Raw genomic sequence first — 19,882 nt, 5'->3', positions numbered from 1 at the left:
TCAAGGAGTCATATACAATGCAGTGCTCCTTAGCCCAGGAAGCAACTGCCATATCAAGCATTACAAGTCAGTGACTAAGACAGATGATTTGCACAATTTTTTTTAACCAACTATATCCAACTATACAATATAACAGAAACACCACAAGTCCCCTCCCCTCCCCCAGTACAGCCACACATTGGTCATTTCCACAAGTCCCATCTTGAGCAACATCGTCCCACCTTAACGTTTCCAGTCCCCCATTCTAATAATCGCAAATCAGGGCAGATGTAGATGCCTCCACCAGGGGTTTTGGGTCTAATTCCAGGCCTTGGTAGTCTGCACATCGTTTCCAAATTTTAGTGTGTTTTTGCAGGCAGCCCCTGGCCTTGAAGGCTCCTCTCTGTTTAAGAGTGTGTGATTACTATTCCTTGTAAGCACTTAAGAAGTGCAGGAACATACCTGGCTCCGCTCTGTTTTTTTAATTGATATATGATTTATTGTTCTAACCTTTTAGTTGCCATTATCATTTTAGCTTGTTATTTCTTTACAGGTTGCGCTGTGTAGGGGAAGAAGCGCTCCTGACATGTGCCGGGTTGCTGGGCCCCAGTTAGTGTTTGCTTTGTACGCCCCTCCACCCGGATTGGCTGGAGAACTGACACACTCTCCTTATGTGACATACTTCACTATGGCCGATGCGCAGACGCGTGCAGCACGTGTGCTGCGCTGAAGGTGCTCCTAAAGCAAGCCTGTCTGCATCCGTCCGGGGTCTCAGGCTAGAACCCCTGTCCGATTTAACCCCCAAAAGGGTGTGTTTCTCCGCCCTCAACTTAAAAAACCTATCCTCAGCGCTATCAAGCAACTGCCGGAATTCTATCAAGGTAGGTGACCCTCACTCTAAATGCTATAAACCCTGGGATGTCTCATGGATGGTACCAGGAACAGCAGCTTGACATCTACTAATCTAATACGCTACCTCACCCTAAATTGCCGCTCTTTACCTAAACACAAAAAGGAAATCTTTGACATGCTTGGCGACAATCAACCGGACGCCCTATTCCTTACGGAAACTCGGCTCACAGAAGCCTCCACCCCCGATATTCTTGATGCTATACCGAATGGCTATGGCATCGTAAAACGCGACTGCTGCTTGTCAGAGGCGGAGGCACCGCAATAATTTTTAAACTCACCACAAAGTGCTCTCTAAAGGAGTTTGATATAGTAGAGTGTGAGGCTGCTCACTTTTTGCTAACCTCCTTGGGCAATTGTACTTTACCAGACTCCTCATCTATCGCCACCCCAGGTCTGCAGCTAATTTTTAGATTGACCCTCACAGATACCATTGCCCAGCTGGCCTTACGCCATGACAAAATTATAATCTTAGTTGACCTTAATCTCCACTTTGAGGAAAGCTCCTGAAGAGGGGTGAGACCTTCAAACCCTTCATCTATTTCAGCAAGTTTCGGGCCCTACACATGTTAAAAGCCATATTCTGGACCCCATTTTTTTCTAACTTTCCCTCGCTTATAGTAACAACTCCTATTACTGTTCCTTGCTCAGACCACTGTATGATTCCTTTTTCCTTTCCACTCTCTAAACCTGCCTCCTGTGTTAATAATCTTGAGATGGTTCTATATAGGAAATGGGCCAAGATAGACTCAGAGACTCTTACAGAGGCTTTGGCAGTCACTACTCTTACCCTTTGCGAGGACATGGATCTAGCAGAGTACAATTCAGATAGTTGGCTTAATGGAGCCCTAGAAGGTATAGCCCCCCCTGACTCTCAGACATCAACCTGGAATCTCCCGCACCGCAACGGTATAATGGGCATGTAGTGGCTGCCAAGAAACAATGAAAATGCCTTGAACATGACTGGAGGAAAGACTAAAGCCTGACGAGCCAGTCTTGCCTCAAACCTGCTCTGAAGCAGTACCATAGGCTCACATAGAGTGTTCTATGCACCAAAAAATGGCTGCACAGACAAATCAAAAGAACTCCTTTCTATACTTCATTCACTATCCTCTCTCGAAAGCGTGTCTAGAGCAGCCACCTCATCAATAAAATGTTTTAATATTATTGCCACCTTCTTTGCCTCAAAAGTGGCCAAGATATACAACAAGTTTCCGATTGGGGGCAGGAAGGGCTGTGACCACCTAGTTACGGAAGAAGAAATTGTCAACTCTAGGGACTGAACAACTTCGCCTTCCCTTCCCTTGAGGAAGTACAAGCCCTCTTCTCACATATAAATTCTGTCTCTCCTTTTTTTTCTGTAAACAAACTTTATTGATCATCAAAAGAACTCCTTTCTATACTTCATTCACTATCCTCTCTTGAAAGCGTGTCTAGAGCAGCTACCTCATCAATAAAATGTTTTAATATTATTGCCACCTTCTTTGCCTCAAAAGTTGCCAAGGTATACAACAAGTTTCCTATTGAGGGCAGGAAGGGCTGTGACCACCTAGATACGGAAGAAGAAATTGTCAACTCTAGGGACTGATCAACTTCGCCTGCCCTTCCCTTGAGGAAGTACAAGCCCTATTCTCACATATAAATTCTGTCTCTCCTCATTTTTTTGTAAACAAACTTTATGGATCCTTTGAAAAATGAGGCATTGTACACATACAGTTCGATATCACTATGTTAACGTCCATGCTCCAGCTCCACTGCTTCAGGAGCATCAGTATTAGATGTTGGCTGAATGTTTGAGTGTCATGTCTAGGGCATTGAGATTCTCTCATTATATTTTATTAGGGGATCTCAACATTCATCTTGATCACGCTGATACTAAGAATCCGTGCACATTTTTGGATGCCCTCCATCTGGCCCAACTTGTCCAGCGGGTTAAGCTTCCTACCCATCAGGCTGGCCACTTATTGGACCCCATCTGCAGCAACTTTCTTATTTCGATCAGAGACCCATGTTTGGTCTCTTGGTTGGATCATTTTATTACATATTTTTCATGGGACATGATGAATGCAGAACCTGCAGCACGGTCTTCTTGCAAACCTACCTTTAGCAGAATTGCCCCAGGTGCATTTAAACTAGCTTTGGAGACCACAAGACCTACTTTAACAGGTGGCCTTGTAGATTTCCTTGATGGTTTGTCCAGTTGGATCTGCAAGATAGTCACTGTTCTTACTCCACAGCGCTCCTCTAGGAGGTCCAGAGAATCTCCCTCCAAACCCTGGTTCAGCCCAAGCTTAAAATACTCAAACATGAACGTAAGATTCTTGAGCGACCATGGCCCTGCAGTGACTACTGTTCAGCTGCTAAGTTTAAGCTCAGAATCAAACAGAAAGTCTATTATGAGGCTATAGTGGCTGCCAAAAGGCAATTCTACTCAAGTTGAATTGTCTCTGCTAAAAACAACGCAAAAGAAATATTTTCAATTGTTCAGCTTTTTACGTCTGCCTCTGCCCAGCCTAGCATGTTATTACCCTCTGACACCTGGTGTGATACTTTACAATTTTCTTCCTGGATAAGATCCACACTATGCAAGCAGGCCTTTTCATACAGTGTTAATGAGATTGTGGTATCTGTCCTGCCGCTAACTCCCAAGCCTGAACACTGCCTGGATGCGTTTAAGACAGTGGATCTGCAGGACTCTTTCAAAATTATCAGTAGCTTAAAATCGGGCTCACCCTCTGAGCCTTGTCCCGCTAGACTGGTTGACGCAGGAGCAGAAACTATCAACGCAGAAGTAAATTGCATTGTCAATTTATCTCTCCAGACAGCCAGTGTTCCAGAGGCCTGGAAGCAGGCTAGGATCTTGCCACTTATATTTAAAAAAAACATGACTTGATCCCCTCTATCCGGGAAACTATTGACCTATTTACCTCTTGCCGGGGCTGGCTAAAGTGGGTGAGAAGGTTGTCAATAATCAACTCACTGAGTTTATTGAGAGGGCGGGTTTCTTGCACAATCTGGGTTCCGGGCTGCCCATAGAACCGAGTCGGTCTTGGTGGAGGTCGTGGAGGTCATTCGGGATTGTCTAGACACCGGCGGGAGGGCAGCACTGATCCTGCTGGACCTCTCGGGGGCGTTCGACATGGTCCCGCACTTTCTTCTCCTCTCACAACTCGCCAAGATAGGTGTGTCGGGCACTGCCTGAAACTGGCTCAGATCCTTCTTAGAAGACCGGGCCCAGCAAATCTGGTTGCTCCTGTGCTCCTCCACTACACAATTTGTGTCCATGGGGGTGCCCCAGGGCTCTTGTCTTAGCTCCCTTCTTTTTAATATTTATGTTACACCATTAGTCTACCTGGCAGAGAGCTTGGGAGCCAAGGTGATGGCCTACGTTGACGATACCCAGCTGCTATTTACTCGGTCTCTTCGGTCCATCACTGCCTCTCATCCATTTTTAAATGGTTAGCAGCTGCACAGCAAAAGTGTAATGAGGAGAAGTCAGAAATTCTCCTCTTCGGGAAATTTTCTCCTAATTTCCGAGATTCTCTTTGGCCTCCTGAGCTCCCAGTGGCAACCTCTTTGGGAAACACGCCAAGAATTTGGGGGTATGGTTTGATGAGAGCTTGTCTTTCTCATACCATATTAAGAAGCTGGCCGGCATCTGTTTTAGCCTCTTCAAAACTCTGAGGAAGTTTTTCCCTCTTCTACCCCAGGCAGCGAGAGAAACGGTGACCTGCGCACTCATTTTATCCTGGTTGGGCTATGCTAATGCACTTTACATTGGCAACCCTGGCTACCTATTGAAAAAGCTGCAGGTTGTCCAAAAAGCAGCGGCCAGACTACTTCTGGGTATTTCTACCAGGAGCAGTGTGCGACATCATCTACATTCACTGCATTGGCTTCCCGTTGCGGAATGGGTTAAGTACAAATCCTTGGTTGTGGATCACAGAGTATCTGCATGGGCTTGGACCACTATATCTACAAAAACATTTTTCTGTTTGTTTTATCCAGACAGCTGGGCTCCACGTCGGTCCGGTTGGCGCTGGTTCCTCGAATCAAATACCAGAGGCTTGGTGGTAATTCATTGACAAGGAAAGCGGCTGCTGCCTGGAATACCCTGCCCCTAGCCCTACGTAATAGTCAGGACCCAGTGATATTTAAAAAACCATCTGAAAACACATCTATTTGTTTAAACAGACGCCTTTCTCCTTTTATTGGTATTGCGCCGGGACACTCTTGAGTATCCGTATGCGTTATAAATTAAAATAACATAACATTTTATAATGCAAAAAAAAGTAATGTAAACTGTAATTTATTGCAATGGTTTTAAGTAAGCTAGCAATTAATAAATAAACTAAACCTGCATATATAATATGTGACTAATGAGTGACATATCAGTGAGCTTTATTTGCCTCTCAGAGATGCACCTGACAGGTCAGACTTCTCCAGTCCTACTAGCATCTGAAAGTCCCAGAACTTCTACTGGCATTTTTAGAGGTACCTGCCACATGAGTGACACTGACCCACTCTACTGGCCTTCATCAGAGTGCCTACAAAGTGAGTGGCAGTCCTCCCCCCAGCCCTAAATCTCCATCAGATGTGCATCTGGTAACCAATCATTGCACAGTGTGTTCAGGCACGGCTACTCCCAGACAATTGGTCACACATTTTTCAGATTTTTTTGTTTGCCTTCCCGTACAACCAATTCATTTACCTTCTGGGCCATATACTTTACTCCACTTGTTGATCATTATGGCCAACTCTAAAGACCACTGAGCTTGCTTTTAGACTTCTACCATTTGGTAATCCGACACTGTGACCTCCATTATGGGCCCTTGAGACTTTTCAGGAGATTCCTTCAGCCTTTTCCTAGACAGTGCAACTCTTCATTTTCTGGTCTACCTGCACAGATGGACTCCTATAAGTTGTTTTGTCTGCCAGGTCCCTTTCACGAGGTAATCGAGCCTCTGCAGGAGAGATACTCACTAATTTTCAAGCAATTTGATTATTTTTTTGGGGGGGGGAAATGTTTTTATTAACATTATTCAACAGAGCGGCAATAATGACAGTATACAGAAAACCACATAGTATAGTTAGGGTACTTAAGTCCATGTACATTTCTGGTATAAAAACAAGAGTAAGTTGCACAATATGTAATAATCCCTTCGGCAATGCAGTCCCTCCCAGTCCTCCTACCCTACCCCTAGTCTTCATCTGAACTATCCACATCGGACTCGAGCAGTGGGTCACAGATGTCCCCCCGGTAAGTATTCCAGGCTGCCCACATTTTTGCCCATTTGCGGGGGCTTCCCCGATTAGCATACACTGTTCGTTCTGTGATCATAGTCAGATCCATATCTCGGCACCATGCTGTCAACGAGGGTAGCTCCACTGTTCCTCATTTCTGCGCAATATTACGTTTCACCACCATCAGTCCCAACGTGACCCATGTCTGCTCGTGACGCGTTAGATCATTAGGTTCCCATATGTTAAGTAGGCACCTGCGCGGTTCTGGCAGAAGGGATACCTCTATGACCTGTGACATTGTACGCAGTACCTGTCGCCAATATTTTGCTAGTGCTGCACATTCCCATATGGTATGTAGGAACGAACCCTCCTCCCCGCACCCTCTAAGACAATATGGATGTTGTGCCCTTTGTAATTTATGCATGGTGAGTCTGGTATAATATATTCGATGCAAGATCTTAAGCTGTATAAGCCGGAGCCGTGCGGGGATTCCCACCTCCTTGGGCAATGCCAGGGCTTCCTGCCACTCTGAATCCTCTATGTCACCTAAGTCCGCCACCCACTTGTCCCGCAAAGAGACTGTCGGGTCTGGTAGATTATTGATCAATTTCTTGTATGTGAGGGATGTGGCGCTTTTCTGCATGTAATCAGTAAGTGTCCGGTCCTCCAGCGGGGACATCAGTATCTGGCGGTATCACCGCTAACAATGCATGTCGTATCTGCGCGTACCTGTAGGTCTCAGTCGGGCCCAAGTCATATTGCTGCTGAAGTTGGGTAAATGGTATTACAGTTCCTTTGTCCCACATATCCCCTACCGTGGAGATGCCTATGTTGTCCCACTGTGTGAATCCCTTGCTGTTTGAGAGAGGGAGAGATTTTACCACAAAATATCCTGGGTCATTCTTATCACTCAGTTAGCATGAACCCCTATGTAGGCCCTTCTGTTCAAAATGATAGGCCTTGGTTAGCTTGGCCAGAGTACTAACATTTTCTGTAAAGTAAGCAGAAAGCAGGTCTGATTGAGACTTCATCCAGCTCCACTGTCTGCCAGGCTTCTTGCTCCAAGTTAAGCCCCCACCCCCTTGTGTGCTAAACTTCAACTTCCACTCAAATCTTTCGACACACAGAGGGCCACATCCTTACACTGTGTATGAGAAAAGGGGAACTTCGCACCGCAGCCATGTCAAGCTGGAGTGATGTATGTGGCAACAGGTTGTACAAATTGGTACATACACACATAAATATAATCCCTTTGTGCAAAAAACGCTTTTTTCTGTTAACCAAAGCAAATTTACGATAAACTTCAAGTCAATAAGGCATGACCTTTAGTCCTGCATAAGTGCCAAGGTTCCAGGAAGGGCTGCATTTTGAACGTATAGGATGAGAAAAGTGCAGAGTAGGCTGTAAATTACACAAATAGAGTACGTGGCATGGGGTGGCATGGGATGGCGCGAGATGACGTTACCATAGACCTCTCACCGCCTTAAAGCATATAAAAAGGAGGTTCACACAGACTTCTTTGAACTACTCCTCGTCTGTACATAAGTATCAGACAGTGAGTTTTTCCCAAGGGTTACTCGAGAGCCCTTGTACTTGTACATGCACTTTAAAGTTGCTGCTTTATTTCATATTCTGTCTTATGGAATGTTGCATTTGCTATATACTCTGTTAACCATGCTTTTTCCTTATTGCATTTGAAGTGTTTAACTTGTAATTGCAGGATTTCTCACTTATAGGCAGATGTGAGCATTCCCAGATAAAATGTGTTTTGCGCTTTGAATGTACTTTGCCTCAAATGATAAATGTGTCTTAAGCTTTAGACATTCTCTCTTACTGTCAGAATACTGTCATTCTGTAAATGATATCTGGTCCACGAGGCTAGCTGAAAATGCGGAAGCACTGGACACAGAACTAATGTGATTTTTATGCCTTTGTATTAAAGTATCTTGAAGTTGCATCTTCTTGATAAAACTATTAACCTTTCAGCTTTGGTTTCCACGACTCACATATCTGTTTTCTCTATTTTTAGAGCAAGCGTTCCAGGACACACCGGTACAAATTAAGGTGTTCCTTTGTCCCTAGCTCACTCTCACGATCATCCCAGCGCAGGCTTCCTGAGCCGTTGCGCCCAGCCCCTTGACCTTCTGCCCCTTAATAAATCTCCCTCTAACATTTTGGTGCCGTGACTTTCGGGTAGCAGCACTAACAGACAGGAAGCATCTGGACCGAGAGGAAATACAGGCTGCTAAGCGATCGTGCCCCCTTTCTGACTGAGCCATAAGAGGAACACATTGCACGGGTAAGCTTATAACTGGACTGCCTGGTGCGATTGTCTTCTCTTGGGTTACGGTGGAGAGGTGTGTATGTTTGTGACGCAGCTGTATCTCTGCCAGGTTATCGGTTTGTTACTGTCTGTTTGTCTCGCTATAGGTATTCTCAAAAAGGGGAAGAGTAAGTTGTGTGAGAAGTGGAATTCTGAAGACTGGAAGTGAAGTTAGGACATTAATGTGATTTACGCGTTTATCTTTCTAGGAATAGACACATGTTATTACTGTGCCTTTTGAAGAAAAAAAATAGTAAAGACTGCGTCTGGCGTCTTTCAATGCTTATTTGTTGCTGTGCCTCTCTGTAACAAGGGAGGGCCTCTGACCGATCTAGAGATTGTCAGAGAAGGGAAGGTGGATTTAGCATCTTCCAAGTGCTTTTCTTTTTGCTATTGCTGTGCCTCTCTGAAACAAGGGAGGACCTCTGACCGATCTATAGATTGTCAGGGAAGGGAAGGTGGGTTTTGCACCTTTCAAATGCTTATTTTTTGCTTTTTTAAGGGATCCTCTGTACAGTAAGCAGGGAAGGAAAGGATTGGAACTTGCGTCTTTTCAATATTTATCAAAGTGTGATCCTCTGTAAAGTAAACAGGGAAAGATACCCTCCATTTCAATAGTCAATGGAGAAGAAGCTAAATCTGAAATCCGCGTAGCTAACGGAATTTTTAGATGTCGCTTATGTAAACAATTAAGTGAGTCCCCGGGAAGATTAAGTATCTTTGTTGTAAGCATTGTATTTTCGCCAGTTAAAAGTATTTTTTTGGCGTTTTTTTGTTCTCTTTCTGTACACCATTTGCATAGGAAGCACTTTAACGCACTCTAGTGGCCAAAGTGCGCAATTTGTTTGATAAAAGTGAAAACACTAAAAATATTTTGCATTTGCTTTTTCTATTTTTTAAAGGACATGAACAAATGTTCGCTATTTAATAGGCCCTTTTAGGACTATATGTTACCGCTTGGTGTTTAGTGATATATATAGAGGTTTTTTATTAGGTTCAAAAGCGTAATTTTTTTATTATTTTTTTTATGGTTTTGCATTAGAAGTCATGGCTGGTACAGAGGCTGACTTTAGTGAGACCATAATATCTAGGCACACATTGTTTTTTTTTTAGGATTCTTTTGTTTGATTATACGCACATGTATACTGATTGTGGAATAATATTTTTATGACTGGCCCCATACCAATACTATCACTTAAGGGTAAGGGCCCGCTTGTAGGATGCTGCTGAAAAATATTTTTGTGAACATTATTGAAGGGCACTGCCAAATGCAGAACACTGGTTTGTTAGTGAGATTCAATAACTAGGGAGATTGTAAATGCATTTATGTATCCCCATTTGTATTGATCTGCCACTGATTAACTGAAGAGATTCTGTAAACCAAAGCATCTTGAGCGCCACAATTGTCACAGATATACTATTTTAATGCTGCTACTTTCCTGTGTGCATATTTGTCATTCAGGATTGCCCCCCTCGTTATTAGCACTGCAGACCTCACTAGAAAAAAGACAGAGAACATAATGGGCCATTCAAAATAACTAGGTGTCACTTAGGTCTGCAGAAAATGTTTTTCTTTTAAACAGCGTTTTTTAACACAAATGAATAGAATACATTGTTACAAAACATATAGCCATATTTACAAAAACGCCAGGTAAAAGGAGAATACGAATGTCAACATTCGCTGTCATCAATTGCCCATCCCCAAGATAACTCTAGGAGATGAGCAGACAGCCCACGCAAAACTCAAGACTACAAATAACGGTACACTTAGAAAAGGGCTGTGTTACTGCCCTTTCTGAGGATACAACACCATCATCTGTTCAGGTCTCGCCCCTAACACATACAGTCATCTGGACACTAATATCAGCCCTGGAAATTGACACAACAAACTTGCAGCAGGTGAGACTGACAATAACACCTAGTAGAGTTGCACCCTTACTCCTTTCTACACACAACGCAGAAGAATAATGCCAACACCCACAGCACATCCACCAGCCTATGACGCAGATGGCATGTATCCAGGACAGGTTATCAAGACTGACCTAGAACACTTATCAAATGACCAGGCAGCCATAGGCCATGACAATGTCTCAGTCCCAGACATCTCAGATGATTCACAAGACAGTAGACCAGAGAGTACACAGGGCCAGCTATCCCTAAGCTCCCAAACACCAGTGATGCAGGGTACCACATCAGGATTTCAGGTCAAATTGACACGCTATTTACAATAAAAATGACACATGCTTCCAACTCTGCAGCCCCCCAGCAGAAACAGGACCAAGAGAGCGATGAGGCCTCTGGCGGTTCACAGCATAGCTCACACATGCCACTCCCCAGACTTAACAGCCTAGCCCCCGCATCCATCCCTAGGGATCACAATACCACAAGAACAAGAACTAGACATTATGGCCCATTCCGATCCCCTAGCCAGCAGCATTACAATACACAGATACACTATGATGGGTGGCACACTGGTCCCAAACGCAAGGAAGAACACCTGCTACAGTTCAATGAAGAAAAAAGAGACAGCGAACAGTATCCCTCTGAGGTAGTCACTGAGGGAGATAGTGGCAGGTGGAGGACAGAACGCGACCTATGCCAAAGAACGGCTAGAGAAGAAGGGGACATGTCACATGAACAGTACTCAAGAAGCCCCACTGAAAATACAGCAACACTCCAGCGACTGTCATTACACGTAGGCAGTGTAGAGAATAGAATGACTGAACTGATGGGTGGCTTGGGCCAATTTAGTAAGAAGCAACAACCAGCACTCAACGAATTAGCAGGTGCTGCAAACATAGCAGGGTCACACAGTGGTGGGGTCCCAACTATCATGCCACAGCAAGGGCCATGGATGGATTTATATCAGGAAGCCCAAAGTGTAGCCCCACAACAGAGCAACACAGCAGCTTCTCTTACAGCCAAATTCTTAAGTAAACACCAGGCTCCACAATCAGTCATTAACTACAACCCCCAGGTGACACCACCACCTACGCTTGTACCCCAGGCATCACCTCCAGTAGTTACACCACTTAGGCCAGTAACGCCACAGCTAGACCAGGATAATTTGGATCTGTCAAATGTGCTCGAACAGGCAGGAAACAGGAGGAGAAGACAGAGAAGAACAGAGATATAAAATATTGCAGTGTTTGGTAACGATGGGCAACCTGAGGACATCTCACAGGAATATGATGTATCAGGTACAGCACGTCTGCACACCACCAGATCTAGAGCACTGTACCTGATAAAGTCATTAATATCAAGAACAACATTCCCCCTCCCTCTGTTTCTTATGTTGAGCCCTGCCCGCCAACCTTGCCGCCTAGTTTAACATCAATTCCCCTTATCACGGAAGCAGGGTTCCGGGAAATATTACTCAAAGTTAAGTCAGGTTCTCCTGCTGACATTTGCCCGGCACGTATCCTACAGCAAATTTATTCAGTTTGCACACAGCCCCCGATCGCCTTTCTCAACAGCTCCCTCTCACAAGGGATTGTGACCCCGGCCCTTAAAGTAGCCACCATTGTGCCCATTCTGAAGAAACCAGGGGCCGATCCAGTTATTTCAACTAACTATCGGCCTATTTCTTTATTGCCATACTTGGGTAAGGTGCTTGAGCGCCATGTTGCCGCGGTGCTCAGCACCCATGTTGAGGCTACGGGAGGCCTGGCGTCCTGCCAGGCTGGCTTCCGCCCCAAACACTCCACTGAGTCTGTGGTGGTGTCGGTCCTAAACAACCTCAGGGAGGGCCTGGACCAAAATAAACATCAAGCCCTGGTACTCCTCGATCTTTCCGCCGCTTTCGATACGGTGGATCATTCCATCTTGCTTTCACGTATCGGAGCGGCGGGAATCGGGGGTTCAGCACTAGTGTGGCTCTCGTCCTTCCTGCGGGATCGCACACAGGCGGTTCGGCTGGGAGAGTTCACGGCAGCCCCTTTGAGGATCACTTGTGGTGTTCCCCAAGGTTCCTCTTTATCTCCCTTATTGTTTAATCTCTATATCTATCCTCTTATCTTTGCACTTCAGCAGCTGGAGGTCGCTGTGTATAACTATGCGGATGACCTCCAGCTGGTCTTTGACCTCTCTTCTTCCCCTCACGCTATTTCTAACTTTCAATCTATTATGATTTTTATCAGGGACTGGATGAGCCACAACCATTTGAAGCTTAACCCAGATAAAACTGAATTGGTGCTCACTGGTGGCTCCTCCAGTCCCTGGAACTCTTCCTTTTGGCCCTCCACCCTTGGTTCCCCTCCCCTTCCCTCTTCTACGGTTAAGACTCTTGGTATAAAAATTAACAACCAGCTCACTCTTCATTCACAAGTCGGTTCTGTTGTTTCTTCTTGTTTTCTGATGCTCCGAACTATCCGCACTGTCTCCCGGTTTTTTTCCCCTTTGGCACTTAAACTTATTATGTCTGCCTTGGTGATCTCCCGGCTAGACTATGCCAATGCCCTGTACAACGGCATTCCGGCATATAGTCTACGCAAACTCCAGCTTGTGCAGTACCAAGCAGCCCGGCTGGTGTATGGCCTTCCCCGTTTTCACCATTCTACACCATTGTTGAAGGCACTGCACTGGTTGCCTGTCCGGCAACGATCTCTTTTCAAGATTGGGTGCATGGTTTTTCAGGCACGGCAGGGAACGGCCCCTGCTTTTATTTCTTCCCTCTTAACTGATTATGTTCCCGTTAGACACCTTCGTTCGTCCGATCGGTCCCTTTTGCAGGTCCCTCGTTATACTAGGAAAAAATGGGGAGGCTCCAATTTTTCCATCTTGGCTCCTGTATTCTGGAACTCCCTGCCTGACCATCTCCGAGCGATAAAACAATATTCCCTCTTTCCCAAGGGCCTGAAAACCTTTCTGTTTGCTCAGGCCTTCCCACACTAATGATCCTCTCCTCTTTTGCTCTGCATGCTGCCAAAAGCGCCAAGAAACCGTTATGGTGTATGATGCGCTATACAAGCTTTTTAAATTCAATTCATGACCCTTAACAGGCCAAGACCGCCACTGACCAATGGTCTAATGCCAAGTGAGACAGTAGTACTTGAAGAAGGGTCTGACTATTATGTCGATCCATTCTCAGATAACTTGGCAGGCTGGACAGAAGCTAATGCACCTCAAATGAATGTGTGGCCCCGAGAAGGATCTTTTAAACTAGAGGAAATGGACACTGCTGAAGAGTGTATCTTGCAGAGGGCAGGAGACAAGGATTGGTACTATGAGTACATGCACCAAGACCTAAGGGTCTGGCAGAAATACGCACGCAGTTACGGTCACACAAGACCTACATGGGTAACACACCAGCTGCCCCCGCTGTTAAAAAATGTCAACAGCAGGTGGAAGGAAGAACACAACAAACAACGGAGTCCTTGGTTCTTTACCCGGAATACACATCACAAGGGCAGCAGGACCTGCTAAATCGTGGTAACATTCTTAGACTAATGGAATGCATTCCCAACCTGGGGGGGATATGCACCAAGGACTTAATATCTGTAGAATTTTTACCCGCCGTCAATCAAAACAGCCCGGAGGCGACCAAGACAACTTGGTCCTCCAGTAATGTTGCAGATTCCATCTTAGCGGAAGCAGAGCAATTCAAAAACTGGGGCATTAAGCTGGTCGCCTTACATAGACCAGCTTACCCCTCTTCCATTCCTGAGGAGGATAAGACCAGAATCAGAGACATAACAGGTAAACACCTCTAGCGTTCTCAGGGGTGCCCTGGGAAGCTCGCCCAAACTAAGAGAGAACAGCCCTTGGCAGCGACCAACAGTAAGGCCAACGGTGGCAGCTGGCTCCAAGCTATCGCTCACAACAAACAGGCAAAGCCCAGTTCTAAAGGATCATCAGACCCGCTCTTTTACCACTACTAAGCCCTTGCGAAGAAGTTCGCCAAATAGGAACATACGCAGCCCCCGGGGATGGGCAGAAGCAAGTGTAAGGGGGTGCAGTATTCCAAAATCGAGCACCAATAAGGGAAAAATTGCCCCGAACTATCTACATACGTCCTGAAGAGGCTTGACGCCACCAACAAATTAGAGATGGTAAAAGGGGAAGGGCACCAACTATAGGCCTAACCTCAAAAATGGACGACCAAGACTTCCAAAAGTACATCTCTCTCTCTTTGACATAATAATGCTGCAAGAAACTTGGCTTACAACCTCAAAACATATCACGGGCTTCACTTGCTACTCAACAGCAGCGGTCAGAACTAACAGATTTGGCCACCAGTCAGGAGGCTTGGCCACATACATATCCACTACAACATTATCTTCGGCAGTTCTTATGGACTCATCCACAACTACAACCTTAACAGTAAAGATAAAATTACAGCTTGGGAATAAAGAAGAAGAGATATGCTTTGTCAACGCATATGTCCACCCCAAACATAGAGTCAAAGACTCCATTAAAATCTCCAATCAATTGGCGGAGTATGCCACCCAGATGGAAAAGCCACTCTTCCTCCTGACATGGGATTTTAACCAAAACTTACTTGGTTCATCAGTAGAAGAAGAGGCTTTGGCTCTAAACAAAAACTACTCTATACCATCACAAAGTGCCCCTCTAAACAGGAGAAAGCATCAAAACAACTGTCTACTCCAAGACCTAGAACACCAAAACCTCCGGGCACTAAATGGAAGATTTACGACCGACTCTCCTCCAGTAGAAACCTTTTATTCACTTACAGTCAGCTCCATCCTGGACTATACCTTTGCCAGTGTGGCATTATTCCCACATATCCTGTGGTTCAGAATGGGGGATAAGGGTGAAAGCGACCATCGTCCCCAGGAATGCCACATGACATCAAAGACGCCAACTGCAATTAGGCCAGACAAAATGCTTGGGGCGATTTACTTCAATAATCAAAAAAGGATTAAATGCACGCCAGCCAACTCAACTACTCTGGCCGAAACTGCCCTTCAACTATATTGCACACAAAAAGCAAATGCAGCTGGGCATATCTCTCACTGGGAGCAATACACAGGATTACTGCTAAAAGAACTGACCACTAAGACCGCCCAAAAAAGCAACTTTTATAAAGAGAGCAGTAAAATCAACTTAAAGAGAGGACCGAGAGCACAATTAAGGATACAAAAAAGATCAGTCAATCTGATATTACGGAAGCTAAGATCAGACCCCAAAAACGTCTACCTACGAGCTGTGCTGAAAATTCAGAGGGCTAAGCTCAATCGCACAAAATGGAATATGAAAAAAGACGCTGAAAACGAGGCCTGGGCGAAACTACTATACGACACCAAAAGTAATAATAGTGCCCGCTTCTGGCAATCAGTGAACAGGATCCTGCGTCCACAGTTCAAAGACCTAGGATCTCACATTGTGGAAAAGTCATGGATCAACTATCTCTCCAGCCACTTTAATGACCCTCCGGAACATGCAGGAGCAAAAAGAATCACCAACATAGAGCCATTCTTCACAACGTTTATGCAGGTGTTATTGACTCAAAGAGAGCAAGGCCTACCCCAAAACAACATGGACATATCAGCTTCTCAGCAGATAGCCTTAATAACAAAGCAGATTTGTAAGGGCAGGAAAGAAGGAGCTCCAGGACCTAACGGCATTCCGCCAGCCCTGTTTAAGGAAAAAAACACAGAAAGGGCGACCATCAAGCAACCGTTATTCATGGAAATTAGACTCCTAAATAGAATTCCAGAATCTTGGAGGGGGTCGACGATTGTCCCCATACACAAAAAAGGTGACAAAACGGACCCTAACAACTATCGCCTAGTAGCCCTCCTCGACAATGAGGCGAAATATTTAGCGGGAACCATCTTAGAGGAGATTGTCCTATGGGCGGAATCAAATCAGATTATACCTCTGAATCAGACCGGCTTCCGGAAAAATACTGGAACAGCAACCAACATCCTGGCTATCTCACTAATCATTGATGCAGCAAAAACCCAAAAACTGCAGCTGCACCTATGCTACATCAATTTCAGTGCAGAATTTGACAACATCGAGAGAGGCAGACTTTGGGGGAAACTAGCACAATGGGGCATTTAGCAGCCGATTCTAAACATGCTGAAGATTCTCCACTCTGATACCTGGGTGCAGGTGAAGCTAGGAAGCTGCACCCATTTGTCATCCAAAGTTCGCACCACCAAAGGCCTCAAGCAAGGGTGCGTGCTTGCCCCAATATTGTTTAATCTGTTTATGGCGGATCTACCAAGCCTACTCAACACATGTAACTCCCATTTCTCGAGGATGGAAGGGAAAACTCTGAGTAATCTTTTGTACGCTGACGACGTTGTATTACTCAGTCACACCTACATCGGCCTCCAGCGGCTTCTGAACCAAATGCACAGATACGCGACGGAAAACAACCTAAAAATAAACTTGAGCAAAACACGCACCACGTCAATTAACATCAACAATAAACAACAGAAGCACTGGGTTCTGGGCGGCCAAAAAAAAAGGCCAGAAACCGGTCCCCGGAAGCTTGTTTCCTTTCCAGTGAAGAATTGGCTTGGTAGTTTGGTCTGCCCTGTTCCCATGATGCACTGGGCCAGGGACAGACTAATTTGCATATAGCCAGGTTCTGAACTGGGATGGTGCAGTGAGCTAAAAAACAGTGATGGATCAAGCCCTGATCTGTTGACTGGGTAGGAGTGTTCTGATTAACTCAGATACTCTGTCCATCACCACCCCCTTTTTCAAAAAATTGAGCCAGCATGCGAGTACAAATACCTGGGAGTCACTTTTGACAGAGAAGGTATATTTACACAGCAGAAGCAGGAAACAAGAAGGAGAGGGGCTTTGATCGCCGTTACGTTGAAAAATGTAGCCAACCAATTGATGGGGCCAACTTTGACCCCTTACTTGAAAGTTATCCAGGCTAAACTACTCCCCTCTATCTCTTACGGCAGCGAGGCACTACGAGGAAGAGACTCTAAAAACCTGGATACTATCCAGGTAAAAGCCTACAGAACAATATTCTCGCTCCCGCCCTACACCTCGCTCGCCCACATATGGTTGGAGTTTGGCTTGCAAACATAAAGCACTTGGCCAGACAGGGAGCCTACATCATTTGCTGCCACAAACTCCGCTCTGCCGCTACTGACACACTAAACTCGCTGCTATGGCAAGATATACAAAGCAGGGACGTATCTCAGGCAAGAACTTACCTGCAGGCAGCATTGGGGTCCACCAAACTATCTGCAATCTGGGACATGCAACTCGGGCATAACCCGTTTAAAAAACTAGTCTGGAAAAACGTCAAATCTCTTTCCTTACTAGTGGACAAGGCCGCCTTCGCAAAAAGAAATCATGCATGGATGACACTCAATTCATACAAATCCCTGACACCACAACCATATTTTAGTCAGGGCTATCCAAAAGCCATAAAATTGAGGTTTTTGAAACATAGACTAGGGATTCTGCCCAGCAGAGAGCATCTTCCACCATGGCTCAGGAGCAACGGCCACGAAGCCTGCCCGCTCTGCAACCTAGAGAAGGGCGACATCCTTCATATGACTTGTCTCTGCGAAGAGCTTCGGCAAGCCCGCCAACAGCTCCTAAAGCACCAGTTTAAGCAGATAGGGACTAGCACTAGAAGGCAAGCAGTGCTCACCTGTTTGGATCCTGCAAACACTAAACTGAACTGCAGATTTGTCAAGTTCCTCGCGATGATTGAGCAAAGACTGTTAAAACTTCCAAAATCGGCGATCATCGACACAGGCAACAAGTAGGCGGTCATCAGGATGCAAGGGAACACGCTGCCCGGCCTCAGAAAAACTCTTTGGGACTATTACACAGGATCCTTTATTGTATGCTCACTTTAAAATGATTATAACGAACAAATTACTTTTATGATATTTTAAGATTTTTGTAAAACGTTTTTGCACTGGTTTTAATTAACTATGCATAATAAACTTGCTTACTTACTGGTACTAAATTAGTACAACAAAAATTAAAGGAAAGAGAGGCTCTTGACGCATTTATGGTAGCCACACCAGTGAGTCAAATGGCTGCTGTTACTAGTTTGCCACAAGATGCCTTGAATGTACTAGGAGGTAACACACAGGAAACAGCACAACACATACAACCACAACTACCTCAGCAACACATGCCTGTGTACCAAATGGTGCCCCAGACTCAAGCCCTTGTAACACAGGGAGCTACAGAACTTCCCCCCATCAATTCGGTTTCACAGGGCACCATCCAGCAGTACCAGGCTGGAGGATATTCAAGTTAGGACAGCCCACAGATAACTCTAGTGTGTCCCGTGTTGTCATGTCTCACAAACATTGGTGAGGACCCAGTTGTGCATGTCATGATTAACAACAACACATATAGTTTCTTGATTGACACAGGTGCTACATTTTCCTGTATCAGGGAGGGAGCACTGCCCATCTCCAATAAAAGTGCAAACACACTGGATTTCTCTGGGGCAATAACATGGGTCCCTTTCACCGAGCCAATACAAATAGAAATGGGAGGTAAATGTAATCAGGAGCGTCTACCTTACATAAGACAGTGCCCAGTTAACCTCTTGGGACGTGATCTCATGGCCAAATTAAATATTAGAATTTATTTTCATGAGAACGGCACAATGACTTTCTCCATTCCTGATACACCACCGACCAGAATGATGGCTGTCAAACAAAAATTCCTCAAGTTATACAGTATTTTTCAATCGTAGGCCTGAAGAATGCTCTCTTCAGTGTCCCATTGCACGCTGACAGCCAGTATTTATGAGCATTGTCACTCAGAAATAGGCAGTTCACATATAAAAGGTTACATCAAGACTACTGTGAGTCCCCCAATGTGTTCAACAGAGTTGTCAAAGATGATTTGTCAAACTTCCAATGTGACAGCACTCTGCTACAATATGTCGATGACATACTGCTCTGTAGCACCACAGAGCAAGAGTGCCGACTGGATACAATTGCTCTACTTACAACACTAGCACAGAGAGGATACAAAGTAGACAAACAAAGACTGCAATACTGTCAGGAGGAGGTGCAGTACCTAGGTCAAATGATTTCAGCATCAGGAAGAAGAGTTACGCCAGGAAGAGTAGAGGTAATAAGAAACACTCCAAAACCTCAGACAGTCAAAGACATGCAAAAGTTCCTAGGACTAGTGAACTACGTTAGACAGTGGGTCTTTGATTATTCTACTATCACTGCACCACTCCTGAAAGTTGTCAAAATGGCTAAAGATGGGCATAACAAGATTGACTGGACACCTGAAAAGACCTCAGCCTTTACAAAATTGAAAGATGAGATTACAAATGCCCCAGAGTTAGGCTCTCCTGACCACACAAAGGAATTCTATCTGTTCACTCACTTCAATGGACAGGTCATGGCAGCAGTCCTCACCCAAAAATACCCCATGGGCCACAAATTGCATACTTCAGTGGCATGTTAGGGTCAGTGATGAGAGGCCATTATCCCTGTG

The sequence above is a fragment of the Lissotriton helveticus genome, chromosome 11 (genome assembly GCF_964261635.1).
Source record: "Lissotriton helveticus chromosome 11, aLisHel1.1, whole genome shotgun sequence".
Lineage (NCBI taxonomy): Eukaryota > Metazoa > Chordata > Amphibia > Caudata > Salamandridae > Lissotriton > Lissotriton helveticus.
This window is presented reverse-complemented; position numbering follows the sequence as displayed.